The sequence below is a fragment of the Zea mays genome, chromosome 5, assembly GCF_902167145.1.
Source record: "Zea mays cultivar B73 chromosome 5, Zm-B73-REFERENCE-NAM-5.0, whole genome shotgun sequence".
Classification (NCBI taxonomy): Eukaryota; Viridiplantae; Streptophyta; class Magnoliopsida; order Poales; family Poaceae; genus Zea; species Zea mays.
In genome coordinates, this window is record NC_050100.1 from 182,235,847 (window position 1) to 182,256,105 (window position 20,259).

The following is a 20,259-nucleotide window of genomic DNA, read 5'->3' on the forward strand; positions in this document are numbered from 1 at the left end:
CCTTTTTAATAAACAGAGAACTTAGAAAATTTATAACTTGATGAATTCTTAACCAAAAGTTGTCAAACTAATTTTGCTAGATCTTGAATAATATGAACTATCATTTAAAAATAATGAACTCTATGCTTTCTGTTCTAATTTTTAAAGTTTAAAATTAAAAACAGAAACTGACCAAACCTTGTTTAATTAAGGAAAAATTGTTATGCTTCTGTGCTGAAGCTAAGAAAATTTGTAGATATTCAAACCCCATTTAAGCACTGTTTAAAAATAGTGAGAACCCCAGTATTGAAAAAATTAGTGTAGATATCCATTAAAAGCCATTTCTGCCCAAACCTTAGGAAAATCAGAATAGCCTTGGAAATTAATGACCAGTGGATGAAATTATTTTTTCTAGTTTGCCTAAGTAATAGAGAACCTAGGAAAAATAAGGGACCTCTAGTCCAGATCAGTTTTAAAATGAAATGTTTTATTTAGCATTATTCCAACTAGAAATCAATTATTAGAATTATAAAACCAGACCCAAAATTGATAATAAAAATCCAGTGGACTTATAACCACCAAAACCCCACTGCAAAAATAATAGACACCCCAGCCCATCATTTTCAGTAGGGTAAATAAATATAATATGATAATGAGTCATATTCCAAATAAATCATGAATAACCCATAATAATGCAATAATGGGCAAATAAAATTTTGCTAGGTGAATAATAAGATAGGCCACCAGAGAAAAATGCAAACCCATTAGAAAGATGCAAAATAATACTTATTGCCAATATTTTATAAGAAAGGCCATTTAATCCAATTAATGCATACCACCCCTTCCCTTAAGCAAAAAGATGCCAAACTTCAGAATGATTGCTCTTGCGTAAAATAGAAGCTTGGAAAAATCAGAAATCTGTTGTTTGATATTTTTCAAATATAGTGGTAGTAGAAAGCACCCCTTTTGCTAGAAACTTTAGAAAATCCTAGTAAAATAACTAATAAGTATTAATGGCTAGAAATTTGTACCAAATCATGTTATAGCATCTAAATGCCAGCAAAAATAAGTCTTAGAGAATTACCTACAATTATATGATAGTTGTAGTTCAAATCACCCCTTCTGCCCTAAAATTTGGTAATTTTGTCCAGAGAAAACTATTCACTTTTTGAACCCCAAATTTTAAGACAGAGAACTATACACAAGTAATAAGCCACTGTAAATTTTACAGAATTTTGGGAAATTTATTAAGGCAACTTGTAGTTCAAACCCACTCCAAAAACTTAAAGAGAATAAAGAAAAAGAAGGGAGAAATAAACCTCACTCCAATAAGTCTAACTTAATTCTTGGCAAATCTCACTAAGACTTTAAAAAGAATTCAGTGGAACCCCAAAAATAAACCTACCACTCAACTTAGCTAAGGTTGATCCAATTTACCAAGTATACCACCCAAAAGTCTCACATAAGTAACGTTTAACTCTATCTAACTCAAGTAGATCATACACCATCAAAAGTTAAATTACTAAAGCACATATCATATCATGCATATATCTTACGCATTGCATTCATTAGATTGTAATCTCGCCGACGGAGAGTACATGCTCATCCCCGAGCAAGGAACTGTCCAAGAGGAGGACCAGGAGCAAGCTTCCGAGGCTGCTATCGAGGATCTCCCTGCAGCCCCGCTATTGAAGGCAAGCCCCGGTTTATAAGCATAACCGTATTATTATATGCTACTTTACTACACTTAATGCTTGTAGGATTGTAATGTGCACTTAAGTGTAGGAGTTGCTTGAAACCTCTAGTTGCATGAACTTAGGATTCCTTTTTGAGATGAATACTAGTATGCTAGGTCGAGTAGTTGCTTGCTAATCAGGATCTCAGTAGAAGTCGAGTGATTTTTCTAGCACTCGCGCGAGGTCAGGAATTGATTGTATTCATCTTGATAACGGGATCTATGTTAGTCTATGGACTTGGATCCAGGGAGGATGCCTTGTCCATGAGACGGGAAAAAGGAATTAAGGATTAATGTGTGGATACCTGAGTCAAGCGTTTGAACGTACTAAGCACATGCCGGGAAAATGGTAACCGTTAAACCTAGTACCTGAGTGAAGCCGGGCGCGGACTTTATCCCTCATGCGACCTGAGACTGGGTCTCCCATGCTAGCTATGGTGGGTACAAGTGCGGTCACTGCATGGCAGCAGCCGGGGTCAGTGGAGCATTGTATGCCAAGGCGGTGAGGCCTGGACGCGAACGAGGAATCGATGGGGACGGTTGACATGTGTGGGGTCGGAGTACCCTGACATGTCGTGTGTTTAGGTTTACCTTGCAAGGATAAAACTCGATTCAAATCGTCTGCTTCTCGCAGCTAATGAGACTGTTTGACCCCTTGTACTGCATCGAGTAAGAAGTGAAATGAGGTTACATGAGACAATTTGTTGATTGAACTAAATGCTTGTTACCATCTATGCTTAGAAGGAGCAAACCTAGCTAAAATAATGATACTAGAATCTGAAAAGCTAAGAATTGATTTTAGAAACAGTTAGTGCTTTTGGCAAACCAAACCCCTCAGCCAAAAAGTTGCATAGTCTAGAGGTAGAGGAGTAGTTTCCTCACACCGGGTAAGTCTAGCTGAGTATTAGTATACTCAGCCTTGCTTGTGGCATAATTTTTGCAGGTGCGCTTCAGGATATGGTTGATGGTGTGACTTGGCCTACCACCCTGCCACCGGGTTGGACGGTCGAGTGGGATGTTGCTCCAGCAGGAGAGGAGCACGAGGAGTAGTGGGCTAGGCCTTGCCCATTTCCTCGATACCGATGACATCGATTATCCGCTGCATTTTATTTCGTGAACTCTTATTCGCTACTCAAAAACTCCGATCTATGTAATAATTCAGCACTTAATTTGAGGTTTCCCGTTTTATTGTATTTCTTCTGTGACTCACCTTCGAGTGAGATTGTGGAATTTGATCCTGGTTAAGTGGCTCTATCAGACTAGATCTGAGGGACTGACGGGTTATTCCGATTTAAGTGTGTTACGGCCCCTGAGGCATGACTTAGGCACTTAAGCTGGAATAATTCGGGTGGTTCTGCCACAGCGCTGCTCCCTGTCCAGGCGCAGCGTGGCCCCTGCGTAGCACGGCCCCGGCACGGTGTGGCCTCGGCTCGCGCGGTCGTGGTGCCCTATGTGGTGCGGCCCCTGCCCGTGACTTGGCCCTGGCGCACAGCCTGCTCGCCCGGTGCGACGCGTAGTGCTCCGCCACGCATGCGACGTGCCCGTCTACCCCCCTAGATGAGCCCGTCTACCCCCCTAGACGCCTCGTCTACCCCCCCCCCCCCCCCCCCGTGTATATCATGCTCGTTGAACGTGTTGTTTATCTTATGTAGTTGAACTCCACCAGAATTGATCACATTAATTATCTCATGTAGCTAAACGACGACTTAATTAATGTCGACTGATTGAAAACGATTGTAACTCTATTAGTGCATGTGATTAATACCCATCAGTATGACTAGGTAGGATTAAATGTTATAATGATTATTCACAAAAACCTACATGTAGTATTTCTCAACTCTAACTTTAGCCGTTGCGAATTCCTTTTTCTCTTTCTCGTAATTACGAATACAAATCATATGTCATGTGCATGTTCAATTGATCTACTCTCTTGTATGGTGTACTGTTTATTTCCTAATTCAAGGATATGGATGTATGCTTGCACTCGCATAGATAACGGTCTGGTTGCGGAGTCCGAAGAACTCGCAGGAGAAGACCCTGAGCAGCAGCTGGTTGGTGGAGGCAAGTGTCCCTTGACCCACTATGTCCTATACATTCTATAATTCACTTTCCGCATTTACACAGTTTATACCTAAGGATTGACTAGCTTTTGTTATCATGTCCTTGCTTACCTATTTGGGTTGGGTTATTTTGGTTTAGCTTCATGCTAGTGCTTCACATTAATTAATGAATATGATGAGATTTATCTATGATACGTTGTTTTCCTTCTTTATAATGATGATATACTTGTGGCATTTAAGGGGACTCGAGCGGTTTCTCGAGTGCCTCTCTGTAAGGACATGTTCGTTGGATGACCGCCCAGGAAAACAGTTCCACCATGAGGGTGGAATGGGACGCCCTTAGCTTAATAATTAGAGGAACTGGGGTGTAGATCGCTTCGCCGTCGTGCCATTAATGGGGCTCGGTGTATACGGCTCACTCTGCCAAGGTTGGTTTGCCCCTTGGGGAGGAGTGCGGTACATTTAGGAAACCTAACGGGCGGCTACAACCCCGGGGAATCTTTGTAAAGGCTACATAGTGATACCCTGCCAGGCCACCTAGGTAGTGGTCAATGGGGAGTAGCTCTCTCCGGGCAAAAAGGGAATCACAACTTATGGGTAAAGTGCGCAACCTCTGCAGAGTGTTATGAAACTGATATATCAGTCGTGCTCGCGGTTATGAGCGGCCAATGGAGCTTCATTGATTAGAGATACTTGATCAGAGATGTTTGGATTACAGGTGGTGACAAGGATGAGGTTTATGACTATGGTAATGGTAAGTGGTATCCTTTCCGTTTGGAAAGGGTACTTCTGGGTTAACAATTTGGGTTAATACTAAAATCTAGCTCTCTCTACTAGTAATAATAATCTGACCAACTAAAAGCAATTGCTTGACTTAACTCCACATAAAGCTAGTCTACTACAGCCAAACAGGATATTTGCTGAGTATGTTGATGTGTACTCACCCTTGCTCTACACACCAACCCCCCCCCCTCTCCAGGTTGTCCACGTTGCAACCACTGCTCAGTAGAAGATGAAGCGGTGGAGGAAGACTTCTAGGAGTTCCAAGAGTACGACGAGTTTTAGGCGTGGGTTAGCGACAACCCCCAGTCGGCTGCCTGTGAAGGCCGCGTGTATCTACGTTTCGTTTTCGCACTTTGATTATCGTTAAGTACTATGTGGATGTCTCAGACATATGATGTAATCGACTATTATTACTCTTTTATGTTATTATTTGAGCACTGTGTGATGATGTCCAGTTATGTAACTGTTGTGTACGTGAATTGCTGATCCTGACACGTACATGGTTTGCATTCGGTTTGTCTTCTAAAACCAGGTGTGACACATGCCTTCCTAGCATGCTCGTGAAGCTCCCTAACCACCTGCCAAACACTAAGTGGCGGCGTAAGCACTAGACGCCGACGGCGGACCAGAGGCGCAGCCATGGTGGCCATCTCGCCCATCCACGACCACCCCCCGTCACCACCGAGGTATGGCGGATCCCTAGCGAGCGCGCAGACCGATTATGGGATGGCCCAAGGAGCATGGTGGCATGCGATTTATACTCCCAACGTTGGAGTCCGACCGGGGGAAGCGACCGTGAGATCGACAGCGTGTGCTACGCAACAAACTCGGGGAAGGGGATGATCGCAGGGGCCCACATGACAGAGGGTGTGGACGCGCGAGCTGTGGTCCTGAGAGTCTCATAGGTGGGGTAGGAATGCAAGCGCCATGCATGCGATCGGAAGTGGGCTGCGCGGGGGTGAGGATGTGGGCCGACCAAGGAATTCAGCCCACGCATAGGGGTTTGCTCTTTTCTCTGTTTTTTTTCTTTTCCAATTTCTCTTTTTTGAATTGCTAATCTCAACTCAACTTCAAATCTGAGTTCTAAATTTCAGATCCAACTAGATGCACACTCAATAACCAGCACAATGCAATTAATAATTATGTATTTGCTTATATTAGTTCTTTTATCCATGCCTCAAAGCACAAAATTCTATAAAGAATAATTCACACATTATCCTATTTTAAGCAAACATTTTTGAATGTGAAATTCATATAACAAAATTAGATATTTGAGATAACTAATCTATAGTGCATAAAGTCCTTTAGAGAGTGCTTATGAATATATATAAGCCCACAAAGAAATAACTAATTTCATTTAGTAATCATTTATTTTAATCTTTATTAGGAAACATTTAGTTTAGGAGATGTAACTCTAAATGTGGCAAATCTCTACTACTTATTAAGGCTGCAAGAGTAGCTTGTCATTCCGTGTTCTGCCATCATTCCCTGTTCTGCCATTCCCTCCTCCCCGCACAACCCATTCCCATGTTCTGCCACCATTCTCATTTCTTGTTCTATCTTTCTCATTCTCTCCTCTCCGCAAAGCCCATTCCCATTCTCATTCCACCGTATACCCACGTCTAGCTAAAATTAAAAAACACATGATCCCAAGGAGATTCAAACCCGCAACCTCTCAAGCAAATGCTAGCAGTAGCTACCGCTACACCACTTGTGTGTTTATGTCTACATCTATGACAGAAAACACATCTACTACATCTCTCCCCAAGCCCACCTGCTACCCTTGCACAATGCGTAGTAGTAGATAAGTATCACTGAGATTCTTGAATTATATTTTTGGATGGAGGGAGTAGTATTTAAAGAAGAGCCTTGCATGAAATCCTTTTGTTTGAATAATGTTTTCAACTTAATTTCCTTTTTTTGCATGCATGCCATTTATTCTTTGTAATATTTTTTTATGGATCTGACTTATGAGTCATTTTTATAAACCAATGTCAAGCATGAATCCATGTTTCTTACTTGGAAACCTCGAACAAACACCATTAGCAGGAGGCACTCGCGTTGGTGTCGCTCATCGACGACGAGAAAGAAGCTTGATGACTGCCAGTTCGATCTCTAGAAGCAGTCCTACATGCCCGCATACGCCGCTGTGTACGACAAGCTCCGGCGCAGCCGCCGCTTGGACGCGGTGCAGAGCGGCTGCCCCGCACTGTTCATCGTCAAGCAGGGGGCCTCATGGTCGTAGCTAACGTCGACGACTCTCGGGTTGTTCTGGGCACTGTATCCGACGATGACGCCACCACACCGTCTAGCTTATCGTCCACCTAAAGCCCAACCTGCCACATAAGTCGCTACTGATCGGCCATGAATTCTTGTACGGTGGGACGACGACTGTTGCTGACGTTGTATGAGTGTCCTCGAACATGATGTATATAGATGAGTAGCGCATCCAGTGGTGCAACGGCCAGGCGTACTACCTCGCTGATGAGCCCGGGGTACACTTCGTTTGGTAGCCCAGCCAAGGGTCATCGGTACTCAGCATATCACGCACGTTCGATGACCACTATATCGAGGACTGTGGCGTCATCTTGTCACGGGAGGTGACGCAGAGGAGGTCCGACAACAATGACCAGTTTGCCATCCTCGCCACCGTCGGGGTAGCTTTTGTGCCGGCCTGCCTTTAATTCTCTTTGCAAACACACACACTTGCCTTTTTGTTTAAGTAAAAGCGTATGGTGGTGCGTGCTTGATGACTAACTATGTACAAGGGAATCTCTTCCAGCATGTGTGGAACGTGCTCTCCAATGATGAGACCATGCAAATCGTGGCATATATCGAAGTCTGCATGATACTGATGGTTGCAATATAGTGGTGAAACAGATAGATTAAAATAACAAAATTTATGTATGACCAGGATCACAAATTGATTATGAAACATTTTCTCATAACGGTATAACACATATTTTGTATATAAGTTATCCTACTAGTATTATATATTGCCGTTGCAACGCACAGACACTCAGCTAGTTATCTTATTAAGAGATATCCTAATCCAAGGTCGTTGGAGAACCTCAAAATAGAATTCTGAGGTGTTACATAAATATAGTCGATTAGAATTCGATGCAAATTGATGTTCGCAACGCGAACAACCACCAAGAAGAAGACGGACAGGTTCCTGCGAACAAGTCGATGTCGATCAAGCAAGAAGAAGACGAACAGGTTCCTGCGAACAAGTGGATGTCGATCAAGCAGTCGCGCTGTGCGATCCAAAAATCTGATCGATCGTCTATCTCGAGCAAGATCTCTTACAACGACGATGGTTTCATAGGCCTGCTTATTCCGTGTCTTGTGCGCGCAAGAACACGAAGCCGGGAAAGCAGAACACAGCGTAGCAATAGATAGCTCTGATGGTGTTACGTGTGTCCTTGGATGAAAGGCAGCGCCTCTTCTTATATGCACCAGGAGCCCCTTTCGCTTCCGGGTTAATGCCATAAAAGTGCCGCCAAATGATGATAACTGTCGATCATCAAGAGACATAAGTTACTAGTCATGAAAGGACCATCAAAATAGTACCATCAAAGACATTAGTTACTAGTCATAAAAAGGAGGACCATCAAGACAAAAGGTCATTAAGACAGTAACTCCCGGTCATCAAAAGCCAATTAACTAATTGTAACTTCTACGAGTAATTAGTCAATGGGTTTCAACCCAATTAATCTAACAGCACCTACGTTGTGACAGACATCATCTATTTGCAGATTCGTATCCACCACGATTCCGATCGGCCGTGTGTTTGACACATAAATATCGATTGTTTTTGTATGAGCTAAACAGAAAATGGAAGAGAGAGAAGGATGACATCTAATTAACGAAGCTAAGAAAACTGAAAAGACTACTGTCAATAGAGAAGACATAGCTGGTGTGTACGTTCTCGCTGCCATTATTTCTCCCTGGGATCCGCTTGGAAGTAGAAGAAAAACAAAACCCACTGTGAATGGAGTGTTAGAATTATAAGTATTTTCCATATCATTTTAATTCCATAAATTAACATTATAATAATGACATATAACAAATAATTAATCATAGAAATCATAATCTTAAATATATCCATAATAATATGGATCATGAGAACATAAAGCATATGAATCATATAAATATAATAAGTATATAAACATGGTCCATGTATTATTACGGAACAACTGAAAATAATTAGATAGCAATATAAACAGGATGACTGTAAAATTAAAACAAACAGATATAATATATTATAATATGATAGAACAGATGAGATAGAATCATTGGTACATATGAAACAACACAGATAAATATATGAAACATATATAATCTGCAGAACGTAAAACATTAAGGAACTGAATTTATCATACCCTTCCATGCGCTCCGAAGGTACGTTGGGCAGTCGCGTAGACGCTCCCTAAAAACCTAATTGTCGATCTCCCGTGCAAGGTCTGGGCTGTGACTCTGAAATGGTTCTGCCAACTGAAAGGTTTAACCAGGAGTTGAAACTCCTGCGGTTAATGAGTGCTAAAAAATTAACACTCACACACCACGCCCGCTCGCGCCCGGCACGGCCGGCGGCGACGACGGTGGCGCACGCGTATGGCACGCCCTTGTCCGTTCCTTGACTTCTCAAATTAAGAGAAATAATTCCCACCATATAAGTCAAGCCAACGACCCTTAGACTTCTAATATGATGTTATTGGTATTCTCCACCATTACACACCATAAAGTTTATTCAATAATCTTGGAGATAGTAGCTAATGAAGACCTAAAAAAATCTTGGGGGTAGGAAGATTTCTTCCTTCAGGACTTGCTTGTTTCGATGAATATACATTGATCATATCCGTGTATATTAGTATAAAATTTAAAGTAAAACTTTCCATCAAATAATTCTAACATACATAGATTTAGGTAGATATATTAGCATCCAAACAATGTCTTATGAAAATGAAAACAGACAGTTTTCCTCCGTCGAATCTGACGTGGATATGGTTGACTCACTAGTCACCTCATGAATTCCCTTGCGTGTGGAAAATATAGTGATGGTATTATTATATTTGCTTCTCTGTTTAAATTATAAAGTATTTATACATAGTTTTTACTATACACTAGAACGATTTACAATTTACAGTGGGGTAAGTATTAGATAAAGTTGGAGGTTTGGCCCAAGAGACTAATGAACCAGCCCAACACACAACCCACTCACCATCTCCAAATCGATGCACATCAGTATAAAAAAATGGGCGGTCGCGCCTTCTACCTTGCAAATGATCCTGAGAAGATCGTTCAATAATTGTCGATTATTACTGAAGACCCTAGATCGTTCAATAAATTATAAGGGATGTTAAGATTGCATGATACAATTCTGAGACCCTGGATCATCAATGCAACTAAGAGACGATGTATATAGAAAGTTGTGACTCTTGTATTTTTTACTTAAGCCCTTAAAGACCCCTCAAGAAACCCTATATTAAATAAAGTTGCACATGCCCTAATCTTAGTCTCGGCGGACAGCAACGACGCGACAAGATGTCATAGGGGCCACCAAAGACCAAACCAGGGGAGGGATTCATGGCCCAACATGCATCACCCGCAAAAAAGTCGTTGATGAAGTCGTGAGGCACTGTCGTCGAGTGTTGTACAATATTATTTTATGACATATTCTTTGTTGTTATAATCTAGTTTACTAGTTATGAAATATGCATTCTCAATTATGTGCTATATATTTTATATGATATGTAACTGCTCCTAGCTTGATACTATAATCAATTATATATGTCTAAAGGGTAAAAGCTAATAGGCTAGGGTTTATGCCGTCAAAAAACGTGCTCTAGTAAAATATTGAATACTCACCCTCTAAATTTTGGGTCTGTCCCTGCCTTTAGCTTTGGCTTTATTAAAAACTGGTGTTAGCATTTTTTGTGTACATTAAATACCTGTGATACAAAAAAATACAACTGGCCTATTAGCTCAGTTGGTTAGAGCGTCGTGCTAATAACGCGAAGGTCGCAGGTTCGAGACCTGCATGGGCCATTACTTTTTATTTTCTTGTTTTAACTATATTTTGACTTGAGCCAAACATATGGTTCAGAACACTTGATTCTTTTTTTAAAAAAAACAACACCACCACAGCAATCGCAGTGCTGACTGCGTAAGCTAGAGTATATTAAGGTCCTGCCGAGCTCTGATCCGTCTTGGGTCGTCGTCTGTAGCACCCCCTGTAAATTAAGGTCCTGATTGCGTAAGCTAGAGTACCAGTGCTAAATTAATGGTCCTCACCACGTAATCTAGCAGTGCCGATGAACAATCTTTTTTTACGAGAGACGGGAGGGGAGACAATCCCCTACTGATTAAGGTATATTAAAAAAGTCATTTACAGTGTTAGGGTGAGGAATAATGCACAGAAAGAGGGTTAAATAAAAGTTGCAAGGATTGGTCTCTCCAGAGTACGTAGTTCTATTGCGGAGACATATTTTTTTTTAGATTTGTTTATCCTATGAAGAAGCAGATCAAAAAGTTCCTTCCTTAAAACAGGCGTAACAGGACATAACAACCAATTATTTGGTTGCTTCCAGATGGATCAGGATACGAGGATAATAATAATCTAACGAAGGCACTGACCGCGTAAGCTAGCAGTACCGCTCTTGAATTAGGAGACATGATGTTGCTAGCAAATAAATATATCCGTGGCATTGTCAAGAGATACCATAACAACTGCGGCTAATTAATTCACTGTGCTAGAAGCTCATTGGTAGCTGACGATGAACTATATTCGTGTGTACGTACGTACGTTATTAGGCTATCTCCTAACAATCTTACCTATCACATCTTCTATTTTAAACATTATTTTATAAACAGTGTAGCATACAGTATAAAACAGTATCTGTCGGACACAGCATTACAGTTGATTTTTAGCATTCTTAGAAAATCATACGGTGGACATCAGGAATGCTGCTCATCCGGTTTCCTCATGGATAAAGGGGGTGTTTGGTTTCTAGGGACTAATTTTTAGTCCCTACATTTTATTCCATTTTAGTTCTAAAATTGCCAATTATAGAAACATTTTTGTTTCTATAATTGGCAATTTTAGAACTAAAATGGAATAAAATGTAGGGACTAAAAATTAGTCCCTAGAAACCAAACACCCCCAAAGTATGTGTCCACTGCGAGGAAGGACATCTTAATTCAGTAATCTAGTCAACTTTTCAGTTATAGGTAGTACATCGGCATCCTTCACAGGCAAACGAACACAATTCTTCCATCTTAAATTACTTGTTGTTCTCGTTTTTTTCTGAAATATATAGAAAAGCTACGTACCATTGTATTAAAAGAAGAAAACGAGTCTGCTACAAGTTAGACCCCCACCCCGGACCTAGAAGGAGGTTGTTTCGATACAACCCATTTTCAACTAAGCGCACACACTTTAGCATGACCTAGTTGTTTTCTAGCCTATTAACAAATAGCCTGTTCGAAGAACTTGGCCTATAGCTTTCAAGCTTATGGCTCCCACTAAGGGAGTGTTTGGTTAATAGGGACTAATTTTTAGTCCCTCCATTTTATTCCACTTTAGTCTATAAATTGTCAAATACGGAAACTATAACTCTATTTTAGTTTCTATTTTTGACAATTTAGTGACTAAAGTGGAATAGAATGGAGGGACTAAAAATTAGTCCCTAAAACCAAACACCCCATAAGCACCACCTTTAGCGCTCATCTTCAAAAGACCGAAGAGTTGTCTGCAAGCAAGGCTAAACACCTCAAAAAATTCACAGCATTTCTATACTTCCAGATCGACCAAGCACCGAAGATCACCAGTGAGCTTACACCCTTTCTCGTAGGTTTTGTTAGGTGTTTGGTCATTCTACTCCACCACTCTACAAAAATAAATTTTAGACAGATTAGGAGTTCTTATTGAGACAATCATGAACCAGAAGTCCCTAGCAAACACACGCAGATGTTGAATATTTTCCTCTTCATGATCACAAAGAACACAAAGCTGAGGACGTGGGAGCCCTCTCCTAGCTAAACAATATGTCCTCCATAGAAACATTTTGCACCTAGGGGGGCAAGATCTGCATATGCCTATCCAAGGATCAAATCCATCTGAGCCCTGAAAGAAAGCCAAATAGATAGATTTTGTCGAGTAATTACCATTGCAAGAAAAACACTGCATTAATAGCTTAAACAAATTATGAAAAAAAATATTTGGATCGTGATCCATTACCATTCCTAGCCAAGGGTATGGTTCAAAAATGAACATTAACCATTAATACATTGATCATTAATTTCATCAAACATTTTTTTATTTAACTATGGGGGTGTTTGGTTTCTGGGTTAGTCCCTAAATTATCAAATACAACAATTAAAACAGAGTTTTTGTTTCTGTATTTAGCAATTTAGGGACTAAAATTGAATAAGATAAAGGGAATAAAAAAATTAGTCTGCTAAAAAAATTTCAGGGACTTGAGCCAAAGATATGGTTCAGAACCCTTGTTTCTTTAAAAAAACACAGCAATCGCAAAACCATTATTTCTTATTATTTTTATTTTATTTGCGCGGCAAACACAAGAGTCTCTACTAGCAAGCGGTATATGGCTGCGACAATATGCCGGGTGAGATTGGGATTGGGTCCATTCCATCTCCGCGGCAGGCCAGTATTGAATTCCACTCTGCACCTGCGTCCTGGTCGTCGTCGGTTGCAGCCCCTGTAATTTAAACACCAGCACGTCACGCGATCCAACAGATGCATTGACCGCGTAAGCTATTCAGTAGTACTAACTATGAGACAAAGTTGTTACTATCAAATACTAAATATTTGTGGAGACACCATAAGAACTGCAATTGATTAATTCACTGCGCCAAAACCTTATTGGCAGCTGACGATGAGCTATATTCGTGTGTACGTACGCTACAGTTAGCTTTTGTTAGCATTCTTAGAACCCTACGGTGGACATCAGCAACGATACTCATATGTGCCCTCTAGGGGTGGAAACGAGTCGAGCCAAGCCGCTCGCCCATCTGGCGAGCTTGCAAGAGAGGCTCGGCTCGGCTCACGAGCCGGCTCGCCGAGCCAACGAGCCTACCCATAAATATAGATCTGTTCTCTAAATTATAATATCAAATCTTAAAAATATTTTAAATAACATATTTTAAATTAGTAAAATAGATATATCACTAATATAATATAGATGATAGATTAATTTTGTATAGTAATATCAAATAACATAAATTAATTGTCAACTCGGTACTAATATTATATACTAACTATGATTTTATGTAACAAATTATTGTTGGATCGAGCCACGAGCCAGCTCGTGAGCTGCAGCGAGCCGAGCCAAGCTGGCTCGCTCTTTTCACGAGCCACAAAAACAGACTCGACTCGGGCTCGTTTGGAGCGTCGAGCCGGTCCGAGCCGAACCGAACTGCTACGAGCCTGAGCCCGCTCGTCGAGCTCGAGCTTTTTTTCCAGCCCTAGTGCCCTCTCCTCTGCCAGGGAGAACATCTCAATTCGGTAGCTTACTCTGAACTTTTCAATTATAGGCATGCCCCGATGTTATCTTCAAAATTGTTCATTAGCTCGGTTTATAGTAATTTTGCAGCGACCAACTTCACATGACATGGTTGTTATGATAGCTCAACACTTGACGCTAGTGGCCAAAGGACTTTTTTACCTAGATGTAGCGCTTGAGGTCTACCATGTGTTTTTTTCCTCTTTTCTTTTTAGGTTGTGTGCATATCGTGATATGTAGCCATGTAGGATCTGGAAGTCTCTTTAAAGACTAAGCTATCCCGATGTATAGACTTGAAAATTTAATAAAACTTCCTTTATTAAAAAAAAGCAGTCCATCATCCACTTCACATGAAGTTGGGCACCCTTCACATGAAGGAAAGACGAAAGTTTTGGCTTGATAAACAAACAAACTTCTCCCATCATATCCCAGAATAGTTGTCGTTCTCCTTTATCGAGATGCTAACTACTTTAACCGAATATATAAAAAATATTTATATTTCTAATACATAATTAGCATCAATATATTGATTTTAAATCTATTTTCGTGACAAATTTATTTGTAGATACAAATTTCGTTATCATTTTCTATAGATCTATTTAAATTTAAGGAATTTTGAATAACATATAGCTCCGATTTTTTTTTAAAAAAAATATGTAAACTGAAAAGCCACGCATTAGTACCCGTTCATGTCATGAATCATCTCTTTAGTATCAGTTTTACAATCGGGACTAAAGATTAACACATTTACTCATGGTTGCCTATTAGTAACGATTGCGAATCCATTACCAATCGATATTGGTAGCACTTTCTTCAGTAGTGATGGTCGCCTTAATTAGCAAGCTTAGCGTAGGCATGCAATGCAGTCGTCAAGCAACAAATGGAACACTAACGATGATGGATCGGATGGAGGCCACAAAAGGTCAAGGTGGATGGACCGGCAGCAGTCGTGTGGATGGACGAGTCAAGCAATACAACAACGGCTTGGACTGGTTGCTAGCTGGAGGGTGTACATGCAACGGTCTGGTGGCAGGAAGTAGTAGCATCAAGCATGGCACGGCGCGGCGGTGTGGCTCATAAGAAAAGCTAGGTAGTGCATGGATCTTTCATGGCCAAGAGCCCAAGATACACGCCTTAACGTGCGGGTGGAGTCGTCCATGGCGAACACGGCAGTGGTGGTGGTTCGCTGGCATGCACCTGGGTCGGCGGCAAAAGGGAGCCGCTAGCCTGCCGCCCTGCTCATCTATGGAGACAAGAAGAGGGGGCTCCGAAGGCTATCCGTGGACTTCGGCCTTCTCGTTTGGAAAAGCGGAGCCAAATCCGGAGATAATAAAAAACATGAAGAACTAGATATATTATTTAGATGGCATTTTAAGGATTATTCACCCTAGGAAATTAAAAAGACAGGGATTCTAAAGAGATTTGAGTTCTAAACTAGCCCTTAAAAATACTCAAGATATCGAAGAATGAGGTATGCAACTAAAATATATGAAAAATAATTTAGAGTATTTTAAATATTTGATTTTGCTCTAGAAAATGGAAAATAATCTTAGAGGAAAAAAATAAAAAAAATAGGAAAATATAGATACCATTGATTGTTGATAAACATAAATAAATTATTTGAAGATGAAGAAAAAGATTTTGAGAAGCTCCAAATAAAAGAATTAGGCTCAAAGACCGGAGAAATTTGATTCTAGAAAAGACAAAAAGATTAGGAAAATGAAGATCATCTACATAGAAGTATTTTGACATCAAAACCTCACCAAAAGATCTAAAATGAAGAACACCTCAACCCACTAAAGGTTGGATGCCTAGTTCCCGGGAGGAGTATCAAGCTATTAAAATAAACATAAATTTAGATTTGACACCAGGAAGTTTAGGAAAAAAGCAAATTGAAAACCTCTTAGAACAGAGCGGCAATGCCTCTCTTCGGGGCGGTTGTGCCGCTCAATCAAAACTCCACACCTTGAGATGAAATTTTGCGGACAACAAGATAAGGATAATTTAAAAGAAGTTTGAACTAAAAAAGATCACCCTTTACAAACATATTAGAAATTTCAAACTCAAATTAGGGTTTTCTTAAAGACATTTAAACTGCTCAAATATTGAACTTGAGATGAATCAGCATATACCCACCGGTGGCAATGGTTCTAGGAGGACTCTATGTCTCAAACCAACCTGAACTTCCCCGCGAAGTTAGATTCAAGAATTCACACACACAAAAATCATATAGAAGAGTTAGGAGGAGAGAAATGAAATAAAAAATCCTAAGCAATCAGACTTGCACAAGTATTTACCACAGAGGATACGACGTGGTTAAAGTCACGTTTTCGGTTCACAAAAACATAGATGCTACTTGGATTCATCTTGTTCACTCGGTAATCACAAAGTCGTGTATATTTTTTTGTTACCTTGTACCTGTTTTTAATCTTAAATCTCATGTTGTTGAGAGAACATTTGGTTGGAATTGATGTGTAGGCTCGTGACTTGAACTAGATATATATTTTGATGAGTTTTGTAGAATGTGGGTCTGATGTAATCACATGACTGATGTTAATAATTACAATGCCACATTTAAATTTGTATTTTGAAAACCAGTATTAGTGTTGGATATAATTAGCAACCTAGACAAGGTGGTGGTGCTATGATGAAAACTACAATGATGGTCATCAGTGCAAGATAAAATGTCGCATCAGTTGTGATGTTCAAGACATCCCCATCATATCAAATGCAAAACTAGTAGTGATCACCTCTTCATCACCATTGGATCATACGCCAAACCAATAGTTATGAAATATACATCACTATTGTATTGTAAATCAAACAATTGTTTTTCCCACTTCATCATCATCAGATCAAATGTCAAATTACTAATGATATTCGCTTTATCATCACCAAATCAAATGTTGACTAGTGGTGATAGAAACAACTTCACTGCCAGATCAAACATTGAACTAACGCCAATGAAATTTATCACTATTGGTTTTGAATCAACAGTGAAAACCTAGGTAAAAATCGATGGTGGAGGAGGGTCATGAACAAACAATCATGAGCATTCTGTAGTAGTATGCCTTCACTTACAACATTGAAATTCTAGATACAATAAAGTTTTCTATATCTTTATTGACCTAATCTCTAATATGATCAATTAGTCTAATCACTCATGAGCCTAGATAAGTTTCATAAACCTTCAAATACAACACAACTTCTATTACGACCATAACAACTCAAAAAACCAACCCCCTTAGAACTTTTGATAGATGCCTGGAAACACAAACTTGTCTTCCTAATCATTGCTAGTTGATCTTAGAAGTCTTCCTAGATAAGACCAACAATAAGTATAAATAGCTTTTAATCTAACCTAGTCATTCTTTGTTCCTTGTTTAATCTAGTTGATCTAAGACGATCCCTTATCAAAGCTTAATTTGTTTGTGTTGCTTAGTAATTAGAACGTATTCATGTGTTCCCTTAACCTAGCTTATGTCAGGTGGTGTTTGTTGTTGGTTTCCTGAATTAGGTATCCTCTAGAAGAAGTTTGTCAACTTACCATATCTATGTTTAAGGTGTGTTAGTTCTCTCCTACCCCAAGCATGGTAACCCCACTCTATATAAGAGATACAAGTTTATAACAAAGTTTTAGCCCTTTATCTTGTTACACTACCTTCCATAGGCGATGTTTGTTTCAACTTTTTTCTAGATTTTGGACGCTAGAAGTTGCTGCGGGTTATCAAACGTCCAACTTTTCAGCTCGCTTCTATGAGAATCGCTTTGGTGAAAACCGTCCAAAATCAACATGAACATAGAATCGACTGAGTCATCACGATAGTAACAATCTGTCATTTTCTAGATCATAAACCCTATAAATCCCTTCATCTGCACTTAATCTCCATGATACTCAGATTACCCCCACAACTATATTCTAAGAAAACTCATTGGAAAAAGCTAAAACAAACAGACCTATATTCATCTCTATGGAAGTGGCTCTAGATCCTAATTGAGTGAATTTAGTTTCATCATGGATCCCTGTGAACATTTACTCCTGGCCACCCTTGAGAATGATCCTAGTCCATGACGTCCTACCATGAGGCTTATGCTCCACCGCCTTCATCTTAAACTCATGCTTATGTGTCACCACCACTAAGAATATATGGTTGATATGTGCCTATGTTATGAGCGATTATTAAGAAGATGCTCGAAATTTTGGTTAAATTTGTGAGGAACTGACAAAGGCATGATTTAGTGTGTGCAACATGTCTCTTATATGGTGTTGTGTAGGTGTTGAGCATGTCATGGTAGTAGATGGCGATGAAGAAAGTCAAACATGAGTTCATATGCAACAGACTAGGACCATTAATGGGTGGATAAGAGGGACTGGATAAAGGGACAAAAAACAAATGATGGACCATCGATGGCTAGCACTTGACATGGCTACAAGCAAGCGTACACATGAGGATGAAGAAGATAGAGTTAATCAAAGTCAAGACAATAATTGGATCAATTAAAGGTTGGTGCATAAACACTCAATGATCGTACTGTTGAGGACGAGTGGAACACATGTAGATATCATGGAGATTGCTTAGAGACTACCTGACTATGGAGGGATTGACAGCTTCATACTAAAAAATACATGAGGCAAGTTTGTCGATTTGGACCTCAAAATTGAGGAGTGACAGATTGGTAGCCAAGCGACGACATCACGAAGGTTGCATTTATCATGGAGTATTAATATGACTTAAAGTATATTGCTTTGTAGTTTGATAAACAATAATCTTCCATACTTGATAGGCTTTTAAAACAAATATTTATCCTAATGTATTAACATTTACTTGGTTACATGATCGAACATACAATTATGCTTATTTTACACCTAGCCAATGTGTGTAATTTAGAAATACATATAATGTAGTTTATGGATATTGAACTATTTTTTTGATAGCTGAAATTAATGTTTATTATGGAATTGAAAGATATTTTTGTTTATTTTGCATGACACCAACTCTGCAGATGAATTAGAAAGAAATTAAAATATGTTATTCTATACTTCCTTTCATAATAGCACCTATGGGTAATTTGAATGTTAGCATAGACTTTTATATTATATTTCATAATGGATAAATGGTCAATTCATAAAACTAATGGGGTTATATGAAATTATCTTTCATTATGGCTGATGTAAATTATATATATATATATAAAGTTATTATCTTTCATAAAACTATAAGTGAGTAATCTAAATGCAAATTAAATTAAGAGGTCATTTTCTGTATTTTTCATAGTAGAGATGGGTATCTTTTTATAAAACATAATAGTTCCAAGGATCATTAGTGACTAGGTGAGTGCCCGTGCGTTGCAACGGGAACATATAATAACATGATAACTTATGTACAAATGTATGATATTCTGTTATGAGAAAAGGTCCTCGAGCATCTGGTTGGTCTAGGTGACGGTGACAGAGATTTCAAATAAGAAAGGAAACAAAAGTACATTAATCTGCACATTCAAAACTGCCAAGCTCGCAATAAGATAAGACAACGATCAATTTATGATGTGCACATTCAAAACTTACAGAACTTAACAGATGCACGTTGTGTAGTTGAACGAAGCGATGACATGCATGTATGATTGATGAAGGTTACAATGTCATAAATAATTACAAAAATCTGAACAAAACTAATAAACCACTTCTTATAATGTTGAACACTAATGAATCAGAAGGAAATATCCCTAGATTGTTCCGCCGAAGACATCGACCAATGCAACAAATGGATCCAAAACTGACAAGTATTAAGTGCGCTTTTGCAAGTCCATTTCAGTCAACAAATAGTAGCGCATAAACTGAAGATCATCCTTCGAAGTTTTTTACTCCAGATGTAGCTTCAAAAGCTGATTAGCCATCCATTTGTCATTCCGCTTTTTAGGGACACCGATGGCCATTTTCTGAAGAATTCTTGCATTGAGGATAAAGTTAGCAAAATTGACATATGATTTGTTCCCTTTATCTCTTATTATTTTTCTTCAGATGGCAACAGAGGCAGTAAAATTGCACCAAAGCAAAAAAAAATCTCTCTAAAAATAGTGACCATATCTAGTATGAACTACTTTGTTTATATCAACAAACATGCATGCTAACTGCTACAACCAATACAACTTAGGCAAATGAAACTAACTGGTAAAT

At 39.3% G+C, this 20,259-nt stretch overlaps 1 non-coding gene across 1 annotated transcript; it reads left to right on the forward strand.

Annotated features, from left to right (window-relative positions):
* Positions 1-10,534: 10,534 nt before the first annotated feature.
* TRNAI-AAU (transfer RNA isoleucine (anticodon AAU)) lies at positions 10,535-10,608 on the forward strand. The gene has a single exon. It is a non-coding gene; the product is annotated as a tRNA-Ile (tRNA).
* Positions 10,609-20,259: the final 9,651 nt, after the last annotated feature.